This window comes from Protopterus annectens, chromosome 1.part2 (assembly GCF_019279795.1).
Source record: "Protopterus annectens isolate FY-2018-M chromosome 1.part2, PAN1.0, whole genome shotgun sequence".
Taxonomy (NCBI): Eukaryota; Metazoa; Chordata; order Ceratodontiformes; family Protopteridae; genus Protopterus; species Protopterus annectens.
This window is the reverse complement of record NC_056727.1, coordinates 175821751-175840815: the sequence shown is the minus strand read 5'-3', so window position 1 is coordinate 175840815 and position 19065 is coordinate 175821751. Positions and strand designations below refer to the sequence as shown.

The 19065-nt window shown below is 39.8% G+C and overlaps 1 protein-coding gene across 4 annotated transcripts in view; it reads right to left on the bottom strand.

Moving 5' to 3' along the window:
• The window catches only part of TATDN3 (TatD DNase domain containing 3), a 599941-nt gene that overhangs the window by 345974 nt on the left and 234902 nt on the right, over positions 1–19065 (bottom strand). The gene's annotated exons all lie outside the window — the stretch shown is intronic.

The following is a 19065-nucleotide window of genomic DNA, read 5'->3' as shown; positions in this document are numbered from 1 at the left end:
GGAAAAGGCTTTTGCTCCTGTCACCCTGACTTAACTGAAAGCCAATACTGAAAACAGGTAGATGGAGTCTCCAGTACTGTCTGCTGCATACCCAGGGCAGTTAAGGCTAAGACCTACTACAGAACTTTATCCTGTAGTCACGAGTATGATTCTCTCAGTCTCTTATCTGTAAGCTGTGTGACTCTGTGTAAGTTATTTAACAAGACAGCACACTAGGACAGTCCCTAAAAAGAGGCACTTCTGCCTAATGAGCTTATCATGCAAAATGAGAAATAAAATTAAAATGTGGTTATTCACTTCACTTGACTGAGGACAATACAGGTGAGGTGTTGGTTATGCCAGCACAGCCTCTCTTATCAAAGCTTTATATCTGATACTTCTGTGGGTTACCATCAAGTATGAGACAGATCTAGAATTAGGTACATCAGTGATAAAGAATCAGGAGGCACTGCCTAAAAATTGTGTGTGTCACGAAGTGCAACTAGAGATGATTTAGTTTACAGGGATACAGGCATGAAACTTTGTATAAATATGCAGACTGGACTTCTTTTATGGTCATCATCTCAAGCATGTTACAATGTTTTGTCACTGTTTTAAGGGGTTGAGGTACCGGGTGCTATAAACATTGATTTGCCAAGTTTGGTGTCATCTAACATTTCAGTGAATTTTTAAGCTGTATCACAAAGACCCACAGAACTCATTAGTCTATCTGAGATGCATAGCAATGTCATCAGGAGACTGAAGTCTGCTCATTGAATGTAGCAAAGCATATGCTTTGTCTGGAACCTAACACAGTAACAGTGAGGAGTGCAATGTGTTGAAAAAGATTAGCAGTAAGAAGGTTGTGGATAATGCAAGTCTATTTTGAAAAGTCATGACCTTGACTTAAAAAATTATAAAATGAAATAAAAATAATAACAACAGTAATAAACAATCTACCAGAGAAAAATCATTCATGTACGAGTAGTTGCCATGAAAGAATAAAAAATCTTTGCATCTGTCTTAAGAGGAGTAACTTAAATCTCTTCAGTTTCACAGACTACTCTCTTCTTTTAAATAGGTTATTTATACTCACCTAGGCCAGCATCTTCTTCTCTTCCCTATCCAACCTTAGCACACAGCCCTTCTTTTTTTACTCCTTCCCCTTCTCTGACTTCTGTATTTCATGCACCTAGCCTTCCTCTCCTTTTCCTTTTCCTATTCTTTTTAGAATTTATCCTCTCCTCAGCTTCCTTCGATGACATAGATCCTCATTGTTTTTTCTTTCCACATTCTGTACAGTCTTCCTTCTAACATACTTGCTCTGTTTCCTTTCTTTCATTTATCCTCTTATGTCTGACTATGGATGCTTATCACTTTGTGCACTCTAGGTAAATGTACTTTCTCTATATGCATCAATTCCTTATACATCTAATTCTTCATGTTTCTTTGTTCCATTCCCTTCTTCTCTTTTCAACTGCAACTTTGTTTTGCTTGCTATTCACGTATTGTGTATCTTTTTTTGGAAAGCATCTGTATACTGCTTATATTTTTTTGTATGTTTCACTGCAGTGAAAATAGTCTTTACAACTACTGCATGGTTTTCTATCAGTGTTACTAGAAAGGAAAATATAATGCAATGTATTTTATCCGTGAAATAATTTATACATATATATATATATATATATATATATATATATATGTGTGTGTGTGTGTGTGTGTGTGTTAAAAACTAATGCAAGTTCAATTCTTAGGTTTCTGAATTCATAAGTTGTGTACTAGTGTTAAGGCCATATGACTGTCTTGTAAAGCTAACTCCACGATTTCTGAATCAACCACTTTGTCCCAACCAGCAAGTCTAGGTGTCTCTTAAAGGATTATAGATCAAGTGGTAATTTATTCCATAATATCACCAATCTTTGAGTGTAGTAAAAATTGTGTAATTGTGTCCTCATAGTACCTAAATCAAATTTCATAGCCTGATGTCTCCATATTAAACTACAGTAGTAACTTTTTTTATGTTCAAGAGAGCCTGTAAACTAGAGTCATTAAAGACTTTGTAGGTAAACATTAATTTAGCACAGATGTAATGATAATGAACAATACATAAATTGTTGCATCTATTACTGTAACTGTAATCTTTGTGAAGTAAAATCCTCATGGTGAATGCTCTTTGTACTCTCTCAGGATAATTCAACTGACTTGTACTGTACATACAAAAAATGATACTGTACTCCTAAGATTAGCTTGATATATGTTTTATATAACAACAGAACACACATTTTATTTCTTATGATAAGATTTTTATATATGTATCCCACTTGATGTATAGCTTTACTACTTAGTTGAGCATGTATGTCAAAGGAAAGTTATCGATCATGGTTATTCCAAGGTCTTTAAATGGATTACCTCCTTTAGTGGATGTTCTAGTAGCATACATTTGAATGAACTGCGGCCTTCCCAAAACATACTGTTAAATTTGTCATAACTAAAATGTATACCTGTGTTGTGTGTTCAATTACTGATCTGTCTCATATAAGAATTTAAATGTGGAATATCAGATTAATTTTGTGCAATGAACTCACTCTTACAGTCACCCACATACTTACTTATCCAACATGTCTTAGATATAGGAATGGAGACAAATACAGAGTTAAATAACATTGGTCCATGAAAATGTGCCATGTGGAAGTCCAAAATGGATAGGAAGAGTGTCAGAGCTTATGCCCTTTATGGCTACACATTGGGATCCATCAGTTAACAATGATGTAATCCATTTTACCAGGAATATATTGACCTTAGCCAAGACAAGGCTTTAGTAGATTACATGGTGAGGAAGGGAACTGAAGGCTTTGGCTCAGTCTAAGAAAATTATTTCACTCGAGACAACTAGATCCAGGGCCTAAGTAATTTGATCATAAAATCTTAAAGTTGTCAACTAAGATCTGCCCTTTACAAAGCCATGTCAATCCAAGTCCAAAACAGTAATATCTGTATTACTGTTCCCCAGTATTTCAGTAACATCTTTCAAAACATTTGCCAAGAACAGAAATAAAGCTAATAGAGCTATAGTTGTTAGCATCACTTTTATTACCTTTTTGATATATTGGTGTTATAGCAGATGTTTTCCGTGAGATGTGAACAGCACCTGTTTGTAATAGTTTGCTAAATATTAACTGTACCTGTATCAAGAGGATCAAATCAGGATCCACTGAAGTTGAATTCTTTAATTTACTAAAAGGTCCATCATCCCAGGAGATATGACAGTATAAAGTGAACTGTCAGGAATTACAATATTAATGGATAACCTGTCAAAACTAGATCTAACACTGGAGAGTGCTGTGTAGTGTTGGAAGAACAGGTTTATTATCTTCAAAGGATCATGTGTAATATTGCCTTCAGATTTTATAGTTTACTGGCTGATAAGAACTGCTAATACTATTAATATATTTATACATTTTTTTCTTATCAATATCCACAGTAAGCTTGTTTTCAAAACTTGCTTTTTCTATTTTAATGTTCCTCTTAAATGAGCTACAGATCATTAAAAATTCTTGTTTGCTATTATTGGGTATTTCTTATAAACATTATGTTTATTTTGCTTTCTCTTACACTTTTTACAAAGATCCAAATTTCACCAGAGAGGAAATACATTTTGTTGTGAGCTATGTTTATAAGTAATTGTAGATTCAATGTTATTAAGAAGTAAATCATGCAAAGTGTTACATCCAAAACTGACTTTATCATTCAATAAAGATGGGTGCCAATCTTGTGTTGTTTCTATTAAAAGTGTTATGAATGATTATTTTATAATAGTATTTTTTATGAACTCAAAGCAGGAGTCTGTATTTTTAACTGAAACGTCAGTGAGTTATGATCTGAAAGTCCAAGTAGTGCTCTTAGTATTTAGTTGTCAATAACACCAGGTTATTAGTCAGAACCACATCAGGAATATTAGTCCCTCTGTTGCCTTCAATGCCTAACTGGGTCAGTCCCCACTGCAACATGATAACAAATATCCTTTCATAAGTAGATTTTGTTGAAAGATTTACAAAATAAATACCAGTTATTTGAAGTCTCTCATTAGTATGACTTCATTGGTGAGCTATGATTTAAAAAGGTGAGGTAACACCAATGTTTAAGTACATCCATACAGGGACTATGGTAACAAAGAACAATTCTAAAGGATTTACTTGATAAAGGATCAAAACCCTGAACAAGTATACATTCTGTCTTACTAATTAAATTCACATGTGAAGATGAAATATTGTTTTGAATCCATGTTACTCATCCATACCTGGAGTTCTCCCTGAAGCATTCATACTTTGTGTACTTTTAATCTACAGTGCTGATGTCTTCTAAGATTCCTCAAATGCTATTACTATGTAATTATGTTCAGTAACTCTATTGACCAAACATTGTGCATTGCAATAAAAACATTTCAAAGTTATTTCAGTTCTTCTATATGATGGGTTGCTTGAGACTGAAGTGTTGGATTGTCTAAAAACATTTTCAGATATGCTTTAATTTTCTCTGATACTGAAACAGTCTCATATTGACCAAGACAAAGTCCATCATTGGAAAACATGTAATTCTTATTATATCTACATTCTTTCCAAGAGTGGATAGGTTTGTTGTTATATACTGTGGAAAGTTACCCTAACCAGCTACTGAAAATGTGGGCTTTGTAAAACAAGTAGTCATTCCAGCATGGAGATGGTATTATTTCACTTAGTATAAAGCTAACAAAAGCTTCTTTAAGCATTTCAATTACTTCCAAAATGGCATTCTTCATATGGTTAAGTGGTGTTAGCCTCAAAGTCATTGGTTCTCGAATGGACAAAGATCAGATTGTATGGCATATTTTCATGAAGAATGTTTTGTTATCATCTATTTTACATCTGATAGTTTTAAACCAGGCACAGCATTCACATTAAATGGAACTTGTTTAGGTAACATGCTTCTATTTGCAGGCTTAAGCATATAATCACTCAAGACTAACATTTCTTTGGTAACAGAAAAGTTAGATGCAACTGAATGCATAATATCTGTATTTCTGGAGCCTTTCCAACCAGTGAACATCTTTTATATATATATATATATATATATATATATATATATATATTTTTTTTTTTTTTTTTGAATAACTACCACATCAGCAGTAGCAACAGTGTTACTAATATTTTTTCCTAACTTCTGTGCCCACTGGAGTCATGAGTGTAAGAAATGCAAATTTGCTCAGGATTAGAATCAATTGTGCCTTGTGCAGATGGTACACTGTCACCTGCTGTTACATCATCATGTGATTTAGGAATGCTTACATTGGTCAGCCTGACTAGTTTTTTTTTTTTTTTAAATCTAAAGTTGTGGTATCATCAGGACAACCCAGCCTTATCTTCTATCTTAATGTTGTTGGAACTGGAAGAGTCCGGCATTTTTATGTGGTCAAGACTAGACAAATCAGTAGGCTTTACTATTATTTCTGGGTAAAACTTTTTACATAAAGCCTGTTTAAAATCTGAAACAACCTGTTGTGATGGATCCAGCAGTAGGGAACTGCAAATTTCACCTGTATATGAATGTGTGCTTGAGAGAGACACTGGGTCCAAACAGTCTATATTTGAGTGGGCGTTTTCCTTTGTTTTTATGCTTGATTGAAGTAACGCTGCATCATTGATTGCATTATCATATTGTATGTGTTTTTCTTGCTGTGATTCAATTTCTTTTCTTATTTTGTTTCCTTTATTAGAAACTTTTGAGGGAGTTATAAAATGTGTTCTATTATTATTGTGTTATACTATTTAGCCCTTTCTTAGAACTACTAGATTTTAGTTGATTGTAGGGAGGTGGGTGGGTTTGCATCTGCGGCGGTGGTAGGGTTGCCACCTTTTCAAATGCCCAAAGTGGGACATTTTTGGTAGGAACGTCAGATTTTGCAGGGCAAAACATACCCACGGCCAGTACAAAGGACAGAAATTCACTTTTTGCCAGAATAGAAACTTATTCTTGTAGCATTTGAGTTGCTTATTCTGTTTATTATAATATTTTGGTGTTTCAGATACAAAATAACTGTTTTATGCAACTATTAAAGAAAATATAGGAAATATTTTTGTTCTAAGATATCAGGACATTTGCCATTTGTTCAGTTTTTTTGCAGGACACAACTGCCCAAAGAGGGACTGTCCCTCGCAAAGTGGGACAGGTGGTAACCCTAGGCGGTGGTGGTGCTGCGGTAGTGTTGTCGCCTCACAGTAAGACGTCCAGTTCGATTCTCAGCTAGAGCTTCTTCTGTGTGGAGACATGCGTGAATTGGCGTACCTTCGTTGAAGGTTGTGTGTCAGGGCCGGCAACTCGACACGTAAAAATCTACTGCCAATCATTAGCAGACCGGAGTTCCTCTGTGGCGACCCCTAACCGGGAAAAGCCAAAAGACACAAACAAGTAGGGAGGTGGGTTTGCAAGGTGGGTTTTCATCACTCCAACTGTCAGGATGCCACAAACTAACAAAATTCAGTAACAGTCCTTACTGATGAAAAATTGCAACAGGAAGGTTGATCACTTAATTTATTACCCTCTAAAATATGAAAGAGTTCCTTAAATACGGTTATTGCACAGAATAAGTACTTGGTACAGACCCCAAAGCAATACCATTCTGTGAAATATGTGTTTTTAAGTAGGTCTTCCAATGGCTAAGAATTAAGAGAATCCATTATGGTTTAGTGTGTATATATATATATATATATATATATATATATATATATATATATATATATATATATTACAAGTCAAAGAATGCAAATAGCATAACTCTAATCTGAATGTATTTTAGTTAGTTCCTAATTATAAAGACCAACACAGAACGTAATAGCAAAAATATCAAAGCCGAGAATACAATACTTAAGACTTATACAATATCTAGCGTAAGCCAGTAACAGTAGGTAAATTGTTTAGACCTCCTATTTTAAGGGAAGAACTAAAGTATACTTTCAGAGTTACAGCAGCAGTTAAATCATACTAGGTGGTCTTACCAGCATTATAAGCAGTCCTGACCCTTGCCTGCATTACTGTTCTACTGCTATAACTCACATCCACTAAGCAGATTCTTTTTAAAGAAATAGAGGCTTCTGGTTAGTTATTTGGCCTGCCAATCTATAAAACCACTACATCACCCGGAAAATAAAACTAAAATAAAATGGTGAGTTCCCAAAGCATTTAAAAAGACAAGGGATGCTCATGCTCACAAATTTAAAAAAATTACTGAGCCCAGAAATACGTACAACAAAGCAAAACTGTCACGTGTTAAGTGTTGAAAGCCAGGAAAATGCATTTTCCTTCTGAAACAGTGTCACTTTCTCGGATTTCTACATATTTTTTTTTCCCTTCAAGACTGATATGCTGAGTGGTACTGTGTCAAAGGCCTACTAGCCTTTTTTTTTTTTTTTTTTTTGTATCAATCAGTACATTCCAAAAAGGTGCCAAGGGGAAACAGGACTTGTACTAAAACATCCAAAATCAGCTTAGTGTTCATGAGATAACTTAGTGTTCATGAGAGATCACCAAGGATTGCCTTCAATTGTTTGGTGTATTTGATTCGCAGTTGCTCTAGATCTTCTGCTTGAGTTTGTGACTGGTCTACCTACTTACCTACCTACAGCAGCAATTTCTGGTGACTTAAAATGTATTATTTTAGTGGGCTCTGACAGCAAAGAATTTCAGGGAAAGCACAATACATTGTGTGCACTCGTGTGTTTAAAATCTTTCTTTCCAAAGCTGCAGTGACATTGAAGTCACAAAAGGAATTTGCGAGGGAGAAGCTCCGCATGTAGGGAAGAAAGTGTAGAAGTGCTTGCCCTCTGCAAAAAAAAAAAAAAAAAAAAAAAAAAAAACACTTAAATGTTTTTCTGCGGCTGCAGTTGTATGAAAGGAGTTGAGCTACACGTGATCAGTTGTTTTTTTTTTTTTGTTTTTTTAACATCAAATTGTTACTTTCAAGCAATCTCATCTGAGCAATGTCATTTTGAGTGGTATAGTTTTGAGTAGGCACAGTACAACTGATCACCACCCCTATATCCCAAATTAACTTGTACAAAAGCAATAAAATAAAATGTAGCATTATATGCTGCTGGCTATGTCTACATAATGCATTTTCTACACATTTGTGCTTATTTCTGAAAGATGTCCTGTAAAATAAACCTATAATACAATATAAAATGCACCACATGTTCAAACTGTCAAGTATATTGTTGCCTTTCTTTAAAGATCTCCAGAAAAAGACAGATTTTTATTGTTTTTGGTGTCTACAGAATGGCTGACATTTCTTTCAGGTTGATGTATCTGACCATCTGAGCTGGGGACCAAGTCCCATGAACATCAGAGACATCAGATGTACTCTCCAGTCAAGGTCCAACATATTTGTGGTCAGAACTTGTACTGGTTATTTGAACTTGCATGGTTTCCTTAAGTTTAAGAATGCTACAGTTACTCACCACTGTAGCTTCTTCAACAGTGCAGAAAAAAAAGTGGTGTTCTCAATTTAAAGGCTCCTCCATTTGACTCCACAGATACAAGAAATAATGCTGGAATTTCCATACATGAAGTCTAACATTTTGCTCCATCAAGAGAAGATCACCATAGCAATGGAAGAGGACAAAACAGTTCATACCGCCTACTTTGATCTGGCCAAGGCATTTGACCCAATACCCACTCTGGCATTGTTAATAAACTCAAGAGGTTAGGTATAAACCTTTATGTCACCCAGTGAATACCCAGCTAGCTCACAGACAGGACCCCAGAAGTTAGAGTAGGGGAGTCCACCTCTACAAAGAGGCCAGTCACAAGCACAGCCCCTCAGGGATCTGTCCTGGGACTGCTCCTTTTTGGTATTTACTTCTCTGAAGTCAGGGACCTCTGGCTGACCAAATTAGCAGATGACTGCAAATTAGGAGCAGTCATATAATCCCCCACTGACACCAATGTTCTCCAGGAAGGTCTGATGCAGACAAATAACTTGCATAATACTATCCTTCAGGAAGTCATCCACCCTTGGTAACTATTATACTGACAACACATCCCTAAGAGTAGACCTAGTAGCCAGGGACTTGGGGATACAAATAGACAATAATCTAGCCTTTGACCATCAAGTCTCTAAAGTAGTGAGGAAATCATTCTATGTTGTTCAACTTATAAATAAAGGCATGACACCTAGGTCCAAGGAGGCCACTGTTCCCCAATATGCGGCACCAGCTGTGCAGCAGTTAGCATTGTCACCTCACAGCAAGAGGTTCTCCGTTTTGATTCTCAGCTGGGGTGCCTTCTGTGTGGAGTTGGCATGTCGTCCCTGTGCTCACGTGGCTTTCTCTGGGTGCTCCAGTTTCCTCCCAAAATCCCAAGACATGCTGCAGGTGGAGTGGACATTCTAAATTGGCCCTAGGTGTGCATGTGTGTGCATTCTGTGGAAGGTTGGGTGCCAGACTGGCAACTCAACACCATAAAACTACTGCTACTTGTTCTGCAGACCGATGATCTGCTGTGGCAACCCTTAATGGGAGCAGCCAAAAGGAGAAGATCAGACCTATCACTGAGTACAATACCCCCTCTGGTATGTACCTAGCCAGGCACATCCAACAACTGGAAAGTGCACAGAGAATCCTCATTAATAGAATACATGGCACAAGTAACATATCCGATGCAGACTGCTTCAAAGCTTTATCCCTATATTCTGTCTCCTACAGGCTATTGAGGAAAAATCTATGCCTGGCATACAAGACATTGTTGGACTCCACCCTGATGGGTCTCCTGCATACCCACAAAATAAGCAGCACCAAAATAACCCATTCTAAATATTTAATCCTTGCCTGTGATATAAATAGGACCTGCTGGTGAAACAGGTATGTATCCCACAGACTACTCCTTCTCTGGAACAAGTTGCCCACCCATGTAAAGCAGAATTCCTCCCTAACCCAATTCAAGTGTAACTTGGACAACTGGATGGGGAATGGGAAATTCGTCCACGGTTTGGCACCTATATCTCTAATGGACAAAGGTGGCCAGTAAATGGTTCATCTCCCAGGCATCTGTTTGTAAATGTTTGATCTCCCAAGCCCCTGAGTACAGTTATCAAGGGTACCAGAACTTTCAGAGGTTTCGGATGCATGGAGAGGCTTAAAAAGGCCCTAGTGAGCATTAGCCTAGTACACACCTATGAACCTGTAAGTAAACACACAAAGTTTTTGCCACCGTTCATACTGTCATCAATATATGAGAAGACATTAACCCTGACCAGAGTGCTACAATGACTAAAACTAGGTAGTGGAGAAAAATATTGAGCTTTCCCAAGAATGAACAGCACTAATTCAGACTGAAAACGCCACTCCCTTAGTTGAAATTTCAAAAAGGTGTTGTAAGGCCTGAAAAAGGTGCATATACCAGTAAGCATCTTTTAAATGTAGTCTGGGATTCATAGTAAAAGACGCACAGCAGTACAACTTGTACTGCACAGATGAGCCAAACTGTGCTGCTCCACCATTTAGTGATTCATAGTTAAGCACATTTCCAGCTGCACTACATCTCATTAAATGGGAAAGCACATGCCTTTGAATTCAACTGGAGCAAATTTGCACTACACAGATGAGCAAAATACCTGATCTATACTATGACGTATCACAGTTCTTAGGAGACCTGAAAAGGGCAATCACTTCAACCCACACATACCGAGATGCATGTGCATATGTGCAAATACAAACACATACACACACGTGCACACACTCACACAAACAAAATTCATACTGCACCTTCCCCAAACACCAATGTACACAGAAGGCTAAGCAGAGCAGATATGTACTATAAATTGTGGCACTCCTCTACTAACCTATTCTGTAATATATTATAGACTACAGACTGACACACAGACATACACCCTACACAAACACTAACACATGCATGCAAACTTATGCATATCCATCTTGCATCTGCATAGTCTACATCTATGACCTTCCCATGCACCTAAGTCACAGATCTTGTCAGGCAGTGATCATCTGCTGACACTGACACTGACACACACAAACAAAATTAGCTTTTGTGCACAATCACAGACCCACTCACATACTGTCCCTGTATATGTACACACACATAAGCGTACACAAACAAGGACAAGAACAACAAATAGTTATGCACTTACACACATTCCCACACACTCATACCATACTGTACTACTTACTAGGATCAGCAGTCAGGTCAGGGTGAAGCCGTTCTGCACTGGTGTTGAGGGTAAGTTGTGTGGCATGGAGTATATGACTTCTGTACTATACAAGTTTTCTAACTAAGCAGCAGACAAGGGCCCTTCACCCTGAAAGTACAGTTGTGTACACTTACCATAAATGTAGATGTTCGAGTGTATTCACTGTTGCAGTCATCACACTTGGGTTATCTGCCTGCAGGTAGCCCTTAGTTGGCCCTAATACCAGAGGTTTAGTATTTCTGTGTTGGATGCTGCTGCTTTTTCCATGATGTCAAGTCATCAAGGGTATAAAAACAGGCAGCTGATGCCATTACATCAGTTTTTCTTACCCCAAATGTCAGGAGCCCCCAAATGGGGAGCAGGGATATGGTGGGGAAAACACCACAGTAAAAAGTAAATACCAATACCAGTAGGAATAGCCATAGAGAGGAGAGATGAAGAGACAGAGAAAACCAGGGGGCTGAAAGGAGGGGAAACCAGGACTGCAACAGTGAATACACTCAAACATCTACATTTATGGTAAGTGCACACAACTGTACTATGTTCTTCATGTTTCACTGTTGCAGTCATCACACTTGGGTTGATTCCCAAAGCTGAGGAAGGGTGGAGGCAGTCAATAAGAGTTAGGGCTGGCTAGTACGTCTTACAAGACTGCTGTAGCAAATCTTGCCCTGGATTTGGAAAAGATAGGCAGGTGGTAATGCTTGGTGAAGGTGTGCACAGAACTCCAGGTAGCAGCTTCCGGTAAGTCCCTGGTAGGGAGGACTCCCCCTGAGAAATGCTGTAGAGGTAGATTTAGCCCTAGTAGAATGTGTTCTGACTCCCTGAGGGGTTGGTTTTCCATGGTGCTTGTAGCAGAAATGGATGCAGTTTGCTATCCATTTGGAAATGGTTTGTTTTGAAATGGCCTTGCCCTCTGCCCCTGTTGCAAAGCTGACTAGCAGCTGGTCAGATTTTCCGAAAGGCTTAGTCCTATCAAGGTAGAACCTGAGCTGTCTGTACACATCCAAAGAGTGCAGGATCCTTTCCCCTTTATTTTGAGGATTAGGGAAGAAGGTTGGCAAATGGATGGATTGGTTGAGAGCCACACTAGACACCATTTTAGGCATAAAGGAAGGGTTAGTCCTGAGGAAAATCCTGTCAACATGGAAAATAATGAAGGGTTCCACAGCCATCAGTGCTTGTAACTCAGGCACTCTTCTAGCTGAAGTGATGGCTAGAAGCAAGGCTGTTTTCCAAGAGAGGAATTTTAACTCTGCTGAAGCAGCAGGTTCAAAATGGGGAAGCGTTACCTTTTCCGGTACAAAATTAAGGTCCCAAGCAGGGATGGGTGCTCTCGTTGGTGGCCTTAAGTTGTTTGCCCCTCTCAGGAACTGTTTGATGAGAGGGTGAGAGAATAGAGGTGGCTCAGTATTGTAACGAGACGAGATGGCAGAGTCATGGATCTTAATGGAGGAGAAGGATAGGCCTCTGTGGAGTAGTTCTGCTAGGCAATCCAGGATTAGAGGTAAGGAGGGCAGTGCTGTGTCCCTTCCTTTAGACTGAATCTAAGAACAATACCTTTTCCACTTTTCAGCATAGGATTTCCTTGTACTGAGCCTCCTGGCTTCAAGAATGACGTCCAGCACCTGTTTGCTTAGGGTTGCTGGTGGAGTATTTAAGGAATAAGCCAGGCTGCAAGATTTAGGGTTTGCAATTGTGGATGCAAAATCTGTCCCTCCTGCCGAGAAAGCAGGGTTGGGGTGTGGTGTACGTGCCAAGGTGGCACCATTGTCAGGCTGCACAGGAGTGGGTACCAGTGCTGGCGTGGCCAGTCTGGGGCAATCAGAATTCTCCTTGGACTGCTTTGTTTTATCTCGAGTAATACTCTTGAGAGAAGGGGCAGAGGGGGAAAGGCATAGACTGAGAGGGTTTCCCATTGAAAGGATAGGGCATCCACCTTCCAAGCCCTGCTTTGAGGGTTCCTGGTGCAGAATTTGCTTAACTGGTGGTTGTACAGGGAGGCAAAGAGATCCACCTCTGGGGTTCCCCATTTCTGGATCAGAAGGTTGAAGGTGATGGGCTCCAATTTTCACTCATGTGGGCCTAGGAGACTTCTGCTTAAGTCGTCTGACAGTGAGTTTTGTTTGCCTGGCAGGAATTGAGCTTGTAGATGGACTTGGTTGTCCAAGGCTTTGTTCCACAGGGCCATGGCTAACCCATAGAGTGGGTAAGAATGGGTTCCCCCCTGCTTGTTGATGCACCACATAACTGTGGTGCTGTCTGTTTTTATCAGCAGTTGTCCTGGAAAGAGTAGGTATCTGAAAGCTGTCAGGGAATTTTGTACAGCTAGCATCTCTTTTTGGTTGATATGCAGGTGAATTTGACTTGGGTTCCAGTGGCCTTGAATACATTTGCCAGCCATGTGAGCCTCCCATGCATAGTCTGATGCATCTGTGGTCAGGGTCTGGGCGGTGTGGGGTTGAGTAAAAGGCAGTCCCTTGTTGTGGTTGCATGCTTCTACCCACCAAAGGAACTCTGTCCTTAGACAAGGTATGATAGGAATGACTGTTTCCAGGTCCTGAGAATGTTGGCACCAAAGACTTTTTAAGTACCATTGAAGCTTCCTCATATGCAGTCTTGTATATGGAATTAGCAGAATACATGAGGCCATGAACCCTAGGGCTTGCAGTATTTTTCTTGCAGATAGCTGTGTTCTGGTGGCCATTTGTTTGAAGTAGTCTGTCAGACAGACCTGTTTTTCTGAAATGTGGAATGCCATCTGGGAAGTTTTGTCCAAGCTTGCTCCCAGGAATACAATCTTTTGACTGGGTACCAATTGCGATTTCTTTTCATTGATGGTGTACCCCACCAATGAAGTGAGAAGGCTTTTTACAAATGCCAGGTGCTGAAGCAGCAATTCCTGACTGTCCGCCTGAAACAGACAGTCGTCCAAGTTTAGGTAGATATGGATATTTCTCTGCCTGTAGAATTCAATGGCTGGAGCCAGGCATTTTGTGAATACCCTGGGCGCAGTAGATAAGTCAAAGGGAAATGCAGGAAACTGATAATGCATAGACCCTGCCCTGAAATGTAGATACTTCCTGCATGACTCCCTTATGGGGATGTGCAGATAGGCTTCTTTTAAGTCTAGGGCGACTAACCAGGCATCCTTGGCTAACAAAGGGAGAAGTTGATGCAGGGTAAGCATCTTGAATTTTGGTACCACGAAGGTGATAAGAATTGAAAGATCCAGGATTGGGTGCCAACAGCCCTCTTTCCTGGGTACCAGGAATAGTCTGGAGTAGAATCCTTACCCCCTCTGCTCTACTGGAACAGGCTCCTGGTTCTTTTTTGGGAAGGCCTGTAGGGGGGACTGGAAAGGGCCAGTGTTTTAAAGGGAAATGCCTACTGAATCTAGGTGGTTGCACTTGTAGCAATTCTTTAACAGTTTGCATAGATTTAGCCTTCTCTTCCATCTTTTTAAGAACTTCTGCTTTGGTGCCAAACAAACAGTCCTTATTCAAAGGAGCGTCTATTAATTTAGATTTGACATGATCTGCCAAGGTCTGCTCCTTCCGTCAGGCATGTCTTCTCAGTACAGAGCCAGTGACTGCTGCCCTACAAGATGCTTCTAGCTTCTAGGGCATCAAAGCCACACTGCAAAGTATGGCTACTAACTTGGTTTGCAGAGTAAATAAGCTCCTGCAATTCTTTATTTTCTGCACAATCTGGAAAAGTTACTTTACCACTATTTGTTTAATACATTCCATAACATGTTGCTGGTATTTCAGCATATGAAACTGGCAATTGAATGCCCTGATAGCAAGACTTGCAGAGGTATATATCTTCTTACCCAATCTGTCCAAAGTTCTGGAATCCCTGTCCGAAGGGGTAGGATTTTTGGCTGTAGTAGCCTTAATACCTTTAGGTCCCTGGGAAATTATCTCTGGGTCAGCAGTAGGATTCTTGAACAGAAACTTGCAAGAATCAGGTACTTTGTAGTACCTGTCTGGTTTCCTAGGGGACGGAGGTAAAGTGTCTGGAGTAAGACTGGATTCCATGAACACATCATCCACAACATCCAGGACAGGGGGTATAGCTAAAGGCCTGTGCTGAGGCAACTCTAAAAATTCTCTGAGTCTCTTTTTGGACTGAGGATAGTCTTGGCATTCCCAATGGAAATGCTCTCTTAAAGTATGCAAGGTTTCACCAAAAGAAAAATCCTCTGGAGGGGAGGCATAGGGAATGGATTCCTCTGCATCTGAGTCCTCATAAGCAGATAAGGGCATGTCTTCATAATCAGAAAGGTCAGAGTCATCGGACTCCTGGTCTGTAGAACCTGAAGGGGACTGGATTCTTTGTCTCTTAGCAGGGGAAGGCTGGCTTCCCCTAATCAGCATTATAAGGTCTTCAGCCATTCTAAGCATTTGTTTTTGTGGCATGGGTGCCTGAGCATGCGCTTTGGTCATCAGTTTTCTCTGTGTAGTGCGTACTCTGAGCCTAAGAAACTCGGTAGTTTTGGTTAAAAATTAAGTTGTCGGTTTGATTCGAATATCATTAGGATGAAAAACTGCCTCAGAAGCCGGGGCCTGCACAGCGGCTCCGGCCCCATCTAAGGTAGAGACATCCTCTGGTTCCATAGTTGAAGAAGCATCTCGCAGCATACTGGACTCCGAATGGGTCTCAGTAGAGACCTGCGAATCCACAGAAGCGGGCATCAGGGGCTGCAAAGGCACCTCACTGAGTACTGGTGGACTGGCGACTAGCTTAACGGAAGTGTCGTCGGCAGTTTTGGTCCTATGCGGTCTGTTTCTGTCTTTATCCTTACGTTTTTTCAGAAGATCGGTAGTTGGATGGCTTACCGAAGCCATTTCAGAATACGGAGATCGAGAGCGAAAGAATTTATAGACAAAGATAGCCTGATGATGAATGGTTCAAGAGTTAAACAAGGCACAAAACCGCCAGCGAGGGACATGTGGTCTGGGCCTAAGCAGGTGAAGCAGTAAGAATGAAAATCTCTGTAAGGTATTTGCTTTCCACAGGCAAGACAATTGTTAACTTTTTCTAAAATCGGTTAGAGCAAGAAAAAAGGATTCCCAACTGGGTACTTAGCTTTAAGAAGACTTCAGGATTATTCACCTTGAAAATGAAAAATTCAGGTAGCGGCCAACCGGCACTTGTGAACTGCTTCTGCTTCGGGATCCTCCTCGGCAAGAAAGACTGATGTAATGGTGTTGGCTGCCTGTTTTTAAACCCCTGATGACCTGATGTCATGGAAGAAGTGACAGCATCCGACGCAGAAATACTAAGTCTCTGGTATTCGGGTTGACTGAGGGCTACCTGCAGGCAGATAACCCAAGTGTGATGACTGCAACAGTGAAACACTAAGAACATCTTGCATAATACTTTATTTACATGCAGAGCCTCAACCCTCACTCATTAGCAGTGCAGTGCTGTACTGCTGGCAGCCAACTATATATGAATCAGGCCAAGCCTGGTTAGTACACAAGGCATCTTGTACAGATTTCTGTATTACGTACTTTAAATGTGAATGCCACCCCCCCTCCTGTAGCCATCCAAGCACCACTACAAAACTAAAGGAATGAGACAGCATCTTAAATTTTTAACTATGAGGTGATTATTTTTAGGTTGGGAAGACCCAGAATAGGTTTCCACATTTTTTTCTCATCCTTCTTTGCACAAGGAAGAAGCTTGGATAATATCACTTTGTCTAACAAACAGAGGGCAACTTTCTCTATAATTCTCTTGTTTAACACTTTGCATAATACATACAAGGCCTTATTTATCAGACACCAAAGTTCTTAGAATGGGCTTTAGTAACAGTTATGATTGGCACTCTGTTCTTTCAAGTGACATCAAGACTCTTCTTAACTAAGTATTAGTTTAAATCATTCCCAGTAACTTAGGAAAATAGAAATCCTGCCTCCACTAAATTTACTGTTGCTTTGGAGAGACGAAGTTAATGAATTTGCTAAGGGGGAGTCTCCTTATAGCAATTACACAGAAAATCTTGGGCAGTAAGTTAAGGAACTGTCTTTGAATTTGAAACAGAAAAGACACTTTGAAATCCATTCTGGCCTTTGGTTTATTTTTTTCTCTCAAAATACCATGAACATTATTGTAAGGTGTACTGTGGTTTTCACTGACGGTCTCTATATGAAGAACACTATCAGGATCTCTGTTCTTATCAAATGAAATGTATTACTTTTCCCTCAAGAGGAAGAATATGCAGAACATGGAAATAACTGCACAAACTATCCTTTATCTTGCCCTTGTTTTCTAGCTCATATACTAAGAAAGGTGCTTCAGAAAAAAAAGAGAACACCAGCAAATACAGAGAGTTCTAATATTGGATAAAATTTATTTTGATTAAGGCTGGCCCTTAAGAAAGCATCTTTTCTCACCATAATAAACAAAGATCAGATTTTAAAGAAGGTATGTATTAATGATAAATATCCTAATACATCAATTAAAACAACCCTGTAAAAATGCAAGACCTCAGAAGCAGAACCATCTAAGTGCCTTGCAACAAAGAAGCCAGCAGTCTTATCTAAGGCTGATCGTTGAACACCATGAATTATCGATCATGAACAGGACTGTCTTTAAAATCATTACTATACTAGTGAATCTTTCAAGGATATGCTTTGTGTAGCACAGAATCTTTATCAATGCCAATGGAAACCTAAAATGAACTTGGCAGATTCAAAGTTTACCTGATTTTGCCCAGCTCTGTGGTTGTGGAGGGATAAAGTTCTCACTATTCTCAGATAGCCCAATTCCGATAACAGCTGGGGTGCTTGAAGAGGGATGGGGGAACAACAGTAAGCAGCCAATATGACTAACATATGTGAGGGAAGGAGAGATGGTTTCAACAGAGAGATCAATATCGTACAGGCAGTGTTCTACTTGGCCCAGGAAAGCCAGATAGAGGATATGAGTATGGCAATGTTAAACCACAGATGGTAGCCTTTGTTAGAGCGAATGTGGCAGTATGCATGAACATGGCAAGGGCACAGTACTCCCCTGAGCTGATGCAGATAATCATGTCAGGCACCTTAGGCTGGAGTTAGGAACCAAAATAGAAATGTCCTCATAGCATTTACCTGGCATGAAGTAGGCTGCTGTAAAGGAAGGATTCATGTGTAGCTCTTCAGACAAAGGACAATTAGGGTCCCCTCTGTAATATAAATATTACAGTCTTAAGCAGTTAAATGAGACCATCAAAATGAGACCATCAGGCTGTTGGGAAAAAAGACACCCTCTCTGAGCGGCAAGTGGAAAATATGGTGCAAGTAAGGGCACAAGCTCCTCCTTGTCTGCTTGAATGACAGCCTCTTCTGGTCGGTTTCTCTTCTGCACAGACAGGGTCCTCTGCATTGAGAAAAAAATGGGGCCAAGACTAATAGGAGGAGAAAGTGGTGGTGACTGTAATACCTAAAGAAGGTAGACCCACCAGATTCAGCTTCATACAGGCCCACTTCAATCTTAGACCATGATTATAAAGTGTTTATATCTATAATGGCTAAAAGAATGGCAAATGTAATGCCAAAATTATTAGATATGGATCAATGTGATGTTGTGGAGGGAAGGTAAACATCTGACAATATTAACAGAACACTGATGATCCAGAGGGAAGCTGTATGTAAGAAAATGCCACTGTTATTGGTGGGTCTTAATGTAGAGAAAGCATTTGACAGAGTAAGATGGGAGTTAATGAGTTGGGAAATGGAAGCATTTGCATTCCCTGATAAAGTTACAATGTTGATTAGTTGAATATATGAGGGTTCAGAGGCAAAAATTAAACTGGGTGGGTTCCTCTCTGATAATTTCTGTTGGAGCAGAGGAAC